Here is a 12,560-nt window from a genome sequence, read left to right on the forward strand (position 1 = left end):
AGTATCCAAAATCTATAAAGAACTCATCAAACTCAAAACCTGAAAAACAAATAATACAGTGAAGAAATGGGCAAAATACATAAATAGACAGTTCTCCAAGGAAGACATCCAGATCCGACACATGAAAAAATGCTCCACATCACTCATCATCAGGGAAATACAAATCAAAACCACAATGAGATACCACCTTATACCTGTCAGGATGGCTAACATTAACAACTCAGGCAACAACAGATATTGGCGAGGATGCGGAGAAAGAGGATCTCTTTTCATTGTTGGTGGCAATGCAAGCTGGTGCAGCCACTCTGGAAAACAGTATGGAGGTTCCTCAAAAAACTAAAAATAGAACTACCCTATGACCCAGCAATTGCACTACTAGGCATTTATCCATGGGATACAGGTGTGCTGTTTCAAAGGGATACATGCACCCCCATGTTTATAGCAGCACTATCAATAATAGCCAAAGTATGGAAAGAGCCCAAATGTCCATCGATGGATGAATGGATAAAGAAGAAGTGGTACATATATACAATGGAGTATTACTCAGCAATCAAAAAGAATGACATCTTGCCATTTGCAACTATGTGGATGGAACTGGAGGGTTTTATGCTAAGTGAAATTAGTCACAGAAAGACAAAAATCATATGACTTCACTCATATGAGGACTTTAAGAGACAAAACAGAGGAACATAAGGGAAGGGAAACAAAAATAATATAAAAATAGGGTGGGGGACAAAACAGAAGAGACTCATAAATATGGAGAACAAACTGGGGGTTGCTAGAGGGGTTGTGGGATGGGAGATGGGCTAAATGGGTAAGGGGCATTAAGGAATCTACTCCTGAAATCATTGTTTCACTATATGCTAAATAATTTGGATGTAAATTTTAAAAAATAAAATTAAAAAAAAAAACGAAAAAAAGAAACTTTAAAAATGTAATTTAGGGGTGCCTGGGTGGCTCAGTCGGTTAAGCGTCTGACTCTTGGTTTTGGCTCAAGTCATGATCTCGTGGTTTCCTGAGATGGAGCCCCATGTCCAGCTCTGTGCTGTCAGGATGGAACCTGCTTGGGATTCTCTTTCTCCCTCTCTCTGCCCCTCTCCCACTCACGCTGTTGCTGTCTCTCTCAAAATAGACAAAAATAAACTTAAAAATGTAATTAAAGCCTCTAATAGTTATAAAACTTACAAAAAGAAATAAGAAATCCGTAAATTTCTGTTTGACTCCTCTTGATGTGGAGCAAAATATCTATTTAATTTAATTCATTATAAGTACTTAATGACTTCCAAATTCTATTTTAAAAGAGGCTATGTCGTGATAGGTTAGTGGAAGAAATACATTTTTGGCCAGAGAACCAAGTCCTTTAGGTACCTTTCAGATGATAACCCAGAGATAGACACTGACTTTGTCTCTGGGGAAGCCCTCCTGGTAATGGGGATGGTAGAGGTTATCTGTATTTGTAATAGTGGTGTCTGGACCTAACAACACCTGTTGCTGGAGTATAATTTGTACAATGACAACTATGGCTCAGAATCTGGTTTGGGAAAAGAAAAGTACTGTGATATCCTTTCACATTTTGGTCTTCCTCTATTTATTGCTTTGTCCTAGGACTTTGATAACGATTAAAAGAAACAGGTTGTTTTTGGGGCCATCAGCTATTATGGTTAAGTGGAAGCCACAGGTCAGTGATGTTAGCTTACTTAGGCCAGAACAAAGATCAGTTTGGTCTGTGTTACTCTCTGTTTTCTCTCTCCATCTTTCTATTTACATTAAAGCCTTGAATATGTTTAGCCACATGATATTATGATGGTTAGGGCATTAGAATCTATCTTTACTTATTGGCACATTCATGTTTTCATCCCTTGTTTCACTCTAGATAACAATAATTATGCTGAAAATAGTGGAATAGAAAAAGGATATTCAGAATGCATACATTTATCCCAGGGATTTTAATATTTGATATTTTCAAAGACTACAGAGAACAATTTGGTACTTTTATTTCTTTTATGAACATTAGTGGTACTAAATAACTTAAAAGTATACAATGTACAAAAATTAAAAGGTTTCTGAAAGTGCACATGTTTCCACACATGACCTGAAGAGGGTCTGAGTGTCTATAGAACATATGTTCAATATTTAGATTTGTAGGTCTTACCCCATATCTAAGTCCAAATCTCTAGAGAAGGGCCTAGTAATTGGCATCTAACAAGTTTTCTATGAAAACACAGTTCTTATACATAATAATTAATATTTACAGTGAGAAGATCTGTCACATACATTACCTCACAAAGCTTTCTAGAATGGGTATGATTATTTCCAATTTACTGAAGAAGAAACTAAGACACAGAGAGGTAAACCACTGGAACAAATTCACATGAAAATTGAGCTGGCATGCCACCCAGTTCTCCTGACACCAAGTTCAATGCTTGTCTTACTGTATCAACTTTACTCTCTAGAAAGAATCTCTGTCTTAGTAAAGAGATTTTTTCTCCCACATATTGCTTCCTAAACTGCACAAGCTCAAACAGCCTAATACTTGCTCTATGATAGCAATTATTGAGATAGTGTATTATTAACAACTTTCAATACATACACTGGGCTTTTATTTTCAGAGTGCTTAATTTTGTCAAGGCACTTTAGTGCTCACTTGAGTGTTCTGAATATAAAAGCTCTGCCCTGGAGAGAGCATGTTTATCACCTATGAGTGATAGTGCAACGTGAGGTTACCAGGAGCAGGGATGTTGCCACCGTTAGAGCAGATATAGATGGCTTCTAACAGCCTTTGATGAATGATTCAGCCTCAACTCCACAGAGGTGAAACTCATCAAATCCACTTACAATTACCTTCTATAATGAACGAGAAAAAGTGACATTTTTTTAATCTCAGATCCTAAGCATTTTGTTGGCCAGCAAATAAGTTACTGATAAATACTTAACTTCTATACTTTACTGGACTGACTGGAATCAGGGTTATTTTTTGTTTGCTTATTTATTCCCTCAAGCAGACATGTGAAGATAATCAGCATGGCCACTACTGAGAGCTATTGATATTCAACACTTACTAGGTGCCACAAAACTCAGCCGAGAGCTTCATATCATCTGCCTTACTTTGCTTATCACAACAAGTTTATTACTTGATTTCATAAGAGGAAACTAAAAACTAGAGTAGTTAAGGAACGTGCCCATGGCCCCTTGGCTGGTAAATCCTTGTGTATATGAATCTTAACCACTGTATTACATTTTCTTCCTTGATGTATTGAAGATCTATTTTTATAAGATGGAGATGTGTCATAATTTAAATCAAGTAAAGAGAAAAGACCATGGAAACATGTTTTATTTTTTTTTTCTTGTTGAGTGAGGGTCTTTCAGTAGTATAGTAACCAATGAGTATTCTCATTCAACCTACAAGGAATCGAGAGACAGGGGAAGAGCAGTCATTAGTAATTCTGCCCCTTTTTCATTCCTGAAAATCCAAGTAGCTTGAAATTGGATTAATTGGTCACTCAGACTAAAGAGATATATTAGGTAGTAATGGCCTGGTATATCTATCAGGGCAACTGGCTGCTAGAACAAGTAGTTTTAATAAGGTAGAAAACACAAGGGAACTTAGAGGTTAAAGAGAAAGAATAAAGACCCTTACAAGTCCAAAGAAAAGAGCACAGCTTTGAGAGTGTGTGCCATTAAATTGAGGACAAAACGTCATGTATGGAATCTGAATCTTGCATAGCTGAATCTAATTCTCAGATGCACAGAGCACAAAGAAAAAAGAAATTCAGTGAATGTAGTCCAGATAACAACAGCAATAAAAGAATTTCTTGGGAGTTTCCCAAATCTGTATTAGTAGGCAGAACCATATCTTCAGAGGGAATTAGTTATAATTTAGGAGCTACATTTCCTGAATGGCTCTGATTCAAACATGCAGAAAATCTTTGCAACCCTGACGGGCAGCAAGAAATTTTTTTCTTCCATAGTATTATTCTCTGAAGTTATATAAAACTGTCTATTTCATCATGTTATTTATATCCACACTCCCCTTTTTTCTCACTCCACAGTGACCATTATATCACTAGTCTCAGTTAATAGTTTTATACAATTATGCTCATTCATATTCTCTTTTCAGATAAGAAATTCAATTAGTTTAAATTCTTATCACTATAAATGACCAAATAGTTGAGCAAACTGGAGAATGAAATGTCTTAAAATAAATATGGATACAGTATTACCTATTGGCACTGTACTCTTACTATTGGGGATTGTGCTCTCAGGGTATATAGCATCACCAAAAACTATCAATGAATGTAGCAGTTAGCTATGATAACTACTCCAGAGGTTAGCAAGTTAAATAACAACCTTTTATTTGTTCATGGTTTTGTGGTTGGCTGGGTAGTTTTTCTAGTGTGGGTTCACTTACATAACTACATTCACATGATGGGTTTGCTGGGCCTCTCTTTTCTGTTACTGATTCATCTTCAAGGGAGACTAGTCTGGGCTTTTTTTTTTAACTCTATATTCAAATTCCAGTTAGTTAACATACAGTGAAATATTAGTTTCAGGTATACAATATAGTAATTCAACGCTTCCATACAACACCTGGTGCTCATCACAAGTGCCCTCCTTAATCCCTGTCACCTATTTAATCCATCCTCCCACCCACCTCCCCTCTGGTAACCATCAGTTTATTCTCTGTAGTTAAGAGTCTGGTTCTTGGTTTGCCCCTCTCTCTCATAGGTTAGGCTTCTCTAAGTGCAGTTTCAGGAAGCACTGCCAGAGTATAATCCTCAATGCTTATCCAGCATCGACTGCATCCGGTTTGCCCTACTGGACAAGGCAAGTGAGGCCAAGCCCCATGTCAGTAGGGGAGGAGACTACACAAGGGTAATTCATTGGGGGCCTTTAACATAGCAATCTACCACAATCAATTACTCTTCTTTCTGACTTCATATGAAAGGTTTTAAGCTAGCACTTCCACCTAAAACTCCAGAGTAAGTCATGCTTGAGCACTGACTGCTGTCCAAATAGAAAAGATAAAAGTCTCATGGCTGAGGCAAAAGTTACTTCATTTGTCAAACTATCACCTGATTATTCTTGCCTCCAATCCATTCCTCTATTCCTTTATCCACTTCCCTCCCACTGACTTATGTCTTGCTATAAACATCCTTTTCTCTGTCTTCTCTTTTAGCACTTTTATTAGTTAGAGATCAACCGGAGAGGCAGAACCAGTAGGAGATATATATATTAAAAGATTGACCACAAGACTCATGCTGATTGTGGGGGCTGGCGAGAAAAGTCAGGCAAGCTGGGACTCTGGGACATGAGATGAAGCTACACAGCCCACAGATGGAGTTACTTCCTCAGGGAAACTTTAGCTCTTATTGAATCAAGCCCATCCAGATTATCTAGGTCAATCTCCCTTACATCAAATCAACTAATTAAAGACTTTAATCATATCTGCAAAATACTTTCATAGCAACATTCAGATTTATGTTTGATTGAATCACAAGGAACTGCCATCTAGCCAAGGTGACACATCCAAAGACCACCATATCACTTTTCAATACTTGCTTTACAAAAGCAAATTCAAAATTTTGTGGGCCTTAGCCACCACTGTTTTTGTTTTTGTTTTTGTTTTTTTCTGAAAATGGTATGTTCTCTATAAAGTCTACCCTGGCTGCCTGTGACTCGCAATACCTATCTAATATTATATTCCTGTAACATTTTATTCTCACAGACTTAGGGGCAGAAGCTCGTCATGTAAATTTCTAATTTTTAGGTTGCTTTACTGTTTTTTTCTTTTCTTTTTCTCTGTTTTTTTTTTCTTTTCCAGTTTTCTAATACCTACTAGTGTTCACTAGTGATCACTCTATAACTGATTCCCTACATAAAACACCCTCTGTTTAAATACCTGATATGTTTGATATAGTTTGCTTAACTATAGAGAACAAAATGATGGTTACCAGAGGGGAGGTGGCGGGGGGGGGGGGGGTGGATTACATAGGTGATGGGCATAGGTGATGGGGATTAAGGAGGCCACTAGTTGTGATGAGCACCCGGTGTTGTATGGAAGTGTTGAATCACTACATTGTACACCTGAAACTAATATTTCACTGTATGTTCGTATATATATGAATAGCTTGAGTGCAGTCTTGGTAATGCATATGTATATGTTTTTGTTTTTCTTCCCTCCATAGCTATCCTATTGATGCATCAATCCATCTGTGCATCATTCTATTCTTCCCACAGAACCCAATCTACCATGGTCTTTATCATCTCTGTTAACAGCTACTTCATTTCTCTAGTTACTTAGGTCCAAACCCTGGGGTTAATCTTGACTCTTCTTTTCCTCTCAGACACCATACCCAATACGTCAGTAAATTCCATTGCTGTCCTTTCAAAATATTTGCACTTCTCAACACCTGTCCCATCACTACCTCAGTCTCAGCCACCTTCATTTTAATTCTTGAGAGGATATTGCTTGCGATGGTCATGGTAATCTTTTGTAAATGACTAAACAATAATATAAAACTTACATGTAAATGTGGCTTTTTTTTCCAGTGCCTTCTGGCATTTGCTTTTTCCTTCTGCCTAGAATGCTCTCTCCTGGAATTCACCTGGCTTATTTTCAAAATCCCTTGAGGTCATTACCAAAAGTCCACTTTTCAGTTTAGCCTTTCATAGGCTCCATCTCTTATTATTTTGCACACCACTCATTTCCCCCTTTATTTTTTTCCTTTATTATTTTTCTTGTTTATTATCTGTATCCCCCTCATATAGCAAGTCAGCTTCATGAAGGCATATTTCTTGATGACTTTGTTCTTTGCAATATTCCCCAATTCCAGAACAGTTCCGGATATGGAATAGATACTCAAAATTATTTGTTGAATGAATGAATGAATGAATTAATATTATTCAATTGATACAATGACACTGGATGACAATATTATTAAGAAAAAACAAAGAATAAAGACAGAAAACTATTCTAGTCAATGTATGCCAAAGTAGAAATGAAAAAGTATTAGCTTATTTTTCAGCTTTACAAAAATTTCAGAAGGTTTTCTCTCATTGCAAATAACTACCCTAAAATATTATGGGGCATTAGAAGGAAAAATGAAGTAAAATGTAGAACCATGAAAGAATATTTTCAATAATGGATAATAAGTTTCATAGACATGAAATTGAAAAACATGCTTCGGTAGTTAACAGAAGGGGTAGTTTTCAGTATTAATGTACTATTTAAGATCTACTCTTTTCATAGAGTTCAGAGAAGCTTGAAAGATCTAAAGCTGAGAACTAAATTAAGAATTTGTGTGAATTTTGAGGGTGTTTTAAAATCCCTGAAATCCAACTAGGGACTATCTTTTGCACCATAAGTTAAAATCTGAGGAATGGAAAAAATGCAAAACCCTATGTCTATTCTTATCTAATTATGGAGATCAGTCCTAAAGCCATGAATAGTTAAGTAGCAAGGGGGAAACAAATGGATGAATGCACGAATTAATGAATGAATAATTGCATATATATATATATAAAATATATTTCCTTCTAGAAATTTTGTACCTATGCGCATATATATATATATGCAAATAACTCATATATATATATATATGCGCATAGGTACAAAATTTCTAGAAGGAAATATACAGTTAATGGCTAAATGAAAGGAACTATATTAAGTGTTAGAAAACTAGGTACCAATTACACAAAAAAAAGCAAAGTTATGTATCAGTTGGTTGACCTATGAAATAAAATCCACCACATCAACATTAAGATTTAAAGGAAAATGGGGCGCCTGGGTGGCGCAGTCGGTTAAGCGTCCGACTTCAGCCAGGTCACGATCTCGCGGTCCGTGAGTTCGAGCCCCACGTCAGGCTCTGGGCTGATGGCTCGGAGCCTGGAGCCTGTTTCCGATTCTGTGTCTCCCTCTCTCTCTGCCCCTCCCCCGTTCATGCTCTGTCTCTCTCTGTCCCAAAAATAAATAAAAAATGTAAAAAAAAAAAAAAAAAAAAAAAAAGATTTAAAGGAAAATATACCCCAAACAGTACTTGACAGCCATCCAAATTTCCTAGATATGACAGTTCTACTTTATTGCTATTTTGATATTGTTATATGTAGAATATATAAGGAGTGGCATGATAATAAATGAGCTACCTACCAATCCAGTATTTGGTTTTGAAGTAGTATGACATAGTGAAAATAATTTGAAGGAAAAAAAAGGAATCTAAGATTTAAATATTTTCTACCATTTGTTAAATGTTTTCTTGGAAAAATCTTGACCTTTCTAAGCCTTGATTCCTCATATATAAAATGGGGATATTCTAGCTATTTATTGCTGTGTAACAAATTACTTTAAACTCAGTGGCTTACGACAAATACCATTAATTATTTTATTATATCTTATGCTTTCGTGTGTCATTAATTTGTACAGGGATCAGCTGGACAATTTCTCTGATGACTCTCACAGTGTTGACTGACATCACCCCTGGTATTGATTTTGAAAATAGTTTGGACTAGAGGGTCATAGATTGTATCACTTACTTATCTGGCATTTTATGTGTGAGATGTTTAGACTCAGCTGGGATTAGTTGACTGGAGCACCTACTTGGTGGTCTCTCTAGCATGACACCCTCAGAGAAACTGGATTTCATTGTGGCTTATGACTGGAGTGAAAGTTTTCTAAGGAAAGGAAATGGAATGCCTCAGCCTAAAAACTCATTCCTCATCACCTGTGTGTTCTTTCCACTATGGCACTCACAGAGATGATCTACGTTCAAGGTGAGGACACAAAGGCTCCATCTCATGAGGAAAGCGTTATCAGAGGGTTTATGGCCATATTTTATCTGCTTCAGGGAATAATATTTCCTACCTCATTAGAGTTATTATGACACTTAAATAAAATTTAATATATATGAATCAGGTTTACTGAAATACTTGGAAAAGAAGCATGCTGCATGATTATCTCCCAACAACTGTTCCTACAAAGTGACATCTTTTCTAGGGTCCATTTATCTGTAATTCTGTAAAAATTATCCATCATATATCATAAAACAGTGAGTCCTTCTTAGGTATTCCAAGAATGCCTTCTTTTGCTGGGTTTTAAGAACAGATTAGTCCATAGGCATTTGAAACCCCAAATTTTCATTCAGTTAAAATATTTTCTTTCCCTTTATCCTTTGGGAGGGATGGGAAAGGAAGGCTTCCATTATTGTTCTTAGCTGATATTTTCTAATACCAGATAGTTATTTTGTGACATGATAGAAGGTAGGAAAGGTATAGGGCAAAGGAAGTCTTACTCGTAGTTGAATCTTTTAGTGATACTCATCAGATGTGGTGGATATCCAACGCCATTTCTTGTGTCACTTCTGTGGACCTCTTAAGTTACTCAATGCATGTGATAATCTCCAGTTGGCCACATCCATCCGCATTTAGCTTTTACCTCTAGCACCTCTGGCCTCCTTATGCCAAAGAAAGTTTGTCTTTGAAAACAAGGAAATTGATTGGCCTAGAGTCATTTTCAAGACAACTTATAGCCATCTTCTTTCTGATACATGGAGATCACACAGGTGTCCTTGCTGAGGTGAACTCTGGAAGTATAGCTTATTTTCAGTGAAGCCCTTTTTAATTACTCTGCTATAGGCTACTTCAGCTAGTCAAAGCTGCTAACATTTAGATGTTTTAGGCATGAGTCAGATAGCAGTCACTGCTTCCTTCGAATTCCAAGATGTGCATTAAGATTCTCCAAACTCTTATAATATCTCTTCCTCTCATGTGAGAGTAAAGTAATCTCCCATCCCCCATTTTTCACAGTGATTGACATGGAACAGTGGAATACAGGACGTTGACAGTTTCTTCAAAGCAATCCTAAGGTCTGCTTTCTCTAATTCCTCGCATCTTTTATTTTTATCCCTAAGTTTAATAAGGAGCTAAGAATTTCAATGTCATTTTTAGAATTTCTTCACGCATACCCTGCCTATGTGATCTGATATTTGGACTTTTTGAAAACATGGCACTAAAAATTTGATGCCCATTAAAAGTGGGGGGGGGTCATATCGTTTCCCCTTAAATATGAAAAGGTTTGATTAATGGAATATGGTGGAAGTAACGTCATGTGGCTTTGATGCTGGGTCATAAAAGATGATAGAGCTTCAGCCTTGTTTGCTAAAATACTTGCACTGGAATTCCTGAGCTTCCATGTAAGTAAGTAGTCCAAATACCTTGAGACAGCCAGACTGTACACCAAAGTCACATGGAGAGGCCACATGTAGGAATTCCAGTCTGCAATTCTAGTTTTTCAGTCCTCTCAGCTCAAGTGCCAGACATGTGTGTAAATGAGCCTCCAGATGATTTTGGCTCCTAATTTTTGAGTCATCCCTAGCCTCGCAATCAGCTAAGATATATGTTGTATACAAATGCCTGACCCACAGAACATGTGGGCATAAGAAAATGGTATCTTATGCTTCTGAATTTTGGATTATTTTGTCAAAACTGCAGTAACTGGAACAAGTACCTTATGTATGTGTGTGTATGTGTTTTTCCCAGCTTTGGGATCTCAATCAAACCTGAGTAAGATAGAGTCTTATATTAATGTATTGTCACATAAAGCATTTGGAACCCAAGATGCACTTAATAAAAGATAGTTGTTATTCTTCTTGAATAACACAAGAAACAAAAACTTTACAAGATTCCTTTACTTTCAGTATGACAGGTTCCAAAAGTCCTTAAAGCCATTTTTTATAACACATGCCAGTAGGAATGAAAAGGGGCTACACACCCAGTCCATATCATTCCATGATTTGCCAAAGCATTTCTTGTTAGCATGTCAGAATACAGCACCATTCATAGGACATGTGATCTGACCCATAACTAAGGATTATATGTACTTCTACTATATACAGTCAGTCAAATGCAGATGATGGTATCTGGGAGAAAGCTGAAGAGCTCCATTCAAATAAATATTAGAAAATCTCATTAGATCAGAAACCAAAATGTCAAAAGTAAAGAAAATGCTTGAACAGCCTTTGTTCCCACCCACAACTTCTAACTCACAGTGAGTCTGAAGAATCATGAAATCATGGGGAGCTCTGGGGGACTAGTATGGTACTTGATGAGAGTTGGTCAAGTCTTCAGACTTGGTAGAGGAAATTCACACACACCGAGAGGACTCATCTGTTTAAGAAATGCATCTTACTTTGTCAGTGATTTTGCTCCTGACAAGTTATAAACAAATGGACATTTTACAAATATTGAATACACTAGGAGAGCACACTAGGTCAAGAAATATATTTTGCTTTAATCAAATGAAGGTTTTTGACAGTTTGATAAGCCCATATTTTAATGTACTTTAGTCCAAATTCCTCAATACTGTTTACTATATTGTAGCAGATATTTACAGAGTTGTTTGCTTACCCCTTATGTTATCCTGAAAGAGCTCCTTCTGTAGTCCTCATAGTGATATGCTTGCTAGACTTATATCAATCAAGCTTAAATTATCTCCATTCAAGAGACTAGCCAGGGAAAAAATTCTTATTGTCTTATCTTGGGCCAACTGCCCATCTCTGCATCAATTAGATATAAAAATGAATACTGGCACCTACCATGTCAACTGTATAAGAAGTTATTTCAGTAACATGACAGGACTGAGCAAGCAACTTGAGTATCCACATGTGAAGCAAAGAAAGACAAAATTATAGCCTATCAAGTAGAGAACGTGTCAGCGGTGAGCATGGAGAATGAAGACAACAGAGAGAGGAGCAAACACAAATCATAAAGAGGAATCCTAATATAAGTTCTGAACTCCTTCCTTTCTTTAGGCTAAAGAGATCCTTGATCTTTGGTTCATGAGATATCACATTAGGTATATAATATATCCTTCCTTTACTTATTTAAGCTAAGAACAATATGTTTCTGCATGTTGCTCCAACAAAAATCCTGAAACACTGAAGCTTCATATTTTAACATTGTGTTTTCATATGCTGAAATTTAGCCATACAAATGTCTCCTAGATCCCTGAATTTCATATTCTCCTTCCCCTTGCTGGTTACTTGCACATATTATTTGTCCTGCCCTTTCCCTTCCTACCTTGACTGGATTGACCCAGTTTATTCTTGAGTATACTCTAGGTCTCAGCTTAAAAACAATTTATTTTGAAAGCTGTTCTTGATCCCTCACATCAGGCTTAAGTTCTCCTCAATAATCTCATAGTCCCAGTATATGTCCTACTATAGAAGGTATTTCACTAAATTTGTGTCTTCAAACAGATTGGTAGCTCTTGAAGATACAGAGACCTGGGCCATTGTTAGTCACCATCTTATCTCCAGGTCCTATAATATTGCCTGTCACATGAAGGTATTCAATAGCAATCCCTCAAATAAGTGTACAGGTTTACATAAAGAAAACAATGCACACACACACACTAAAGATATATAAATCACATTGGCTATAAGGGCAATGGACATAACAAAAATTTATTCTTTTTCATCTGAATAGTTTGTGCATGTCTCTCTTTCTAACCTTGACTTCCTTCTTTTCTTCCAACTAAGGTATTTCATTTGTTTGTTTATTTGTTTATT

This window comes from Neofelis nebulosa, chromosome 2, assembly GCF_028018385.1.
Source record: "Neofelis nebulosa isolate mNeoNeb1 chromosome 2, mNeoNeb1.pri, whole genome shotgun sequence".
Lineage (NCBI taxonomy): Eukaryota > Metazoa > Chordata > Mammalia > Carnivora > Felidae > Neofelis > Neofelis nebulosa.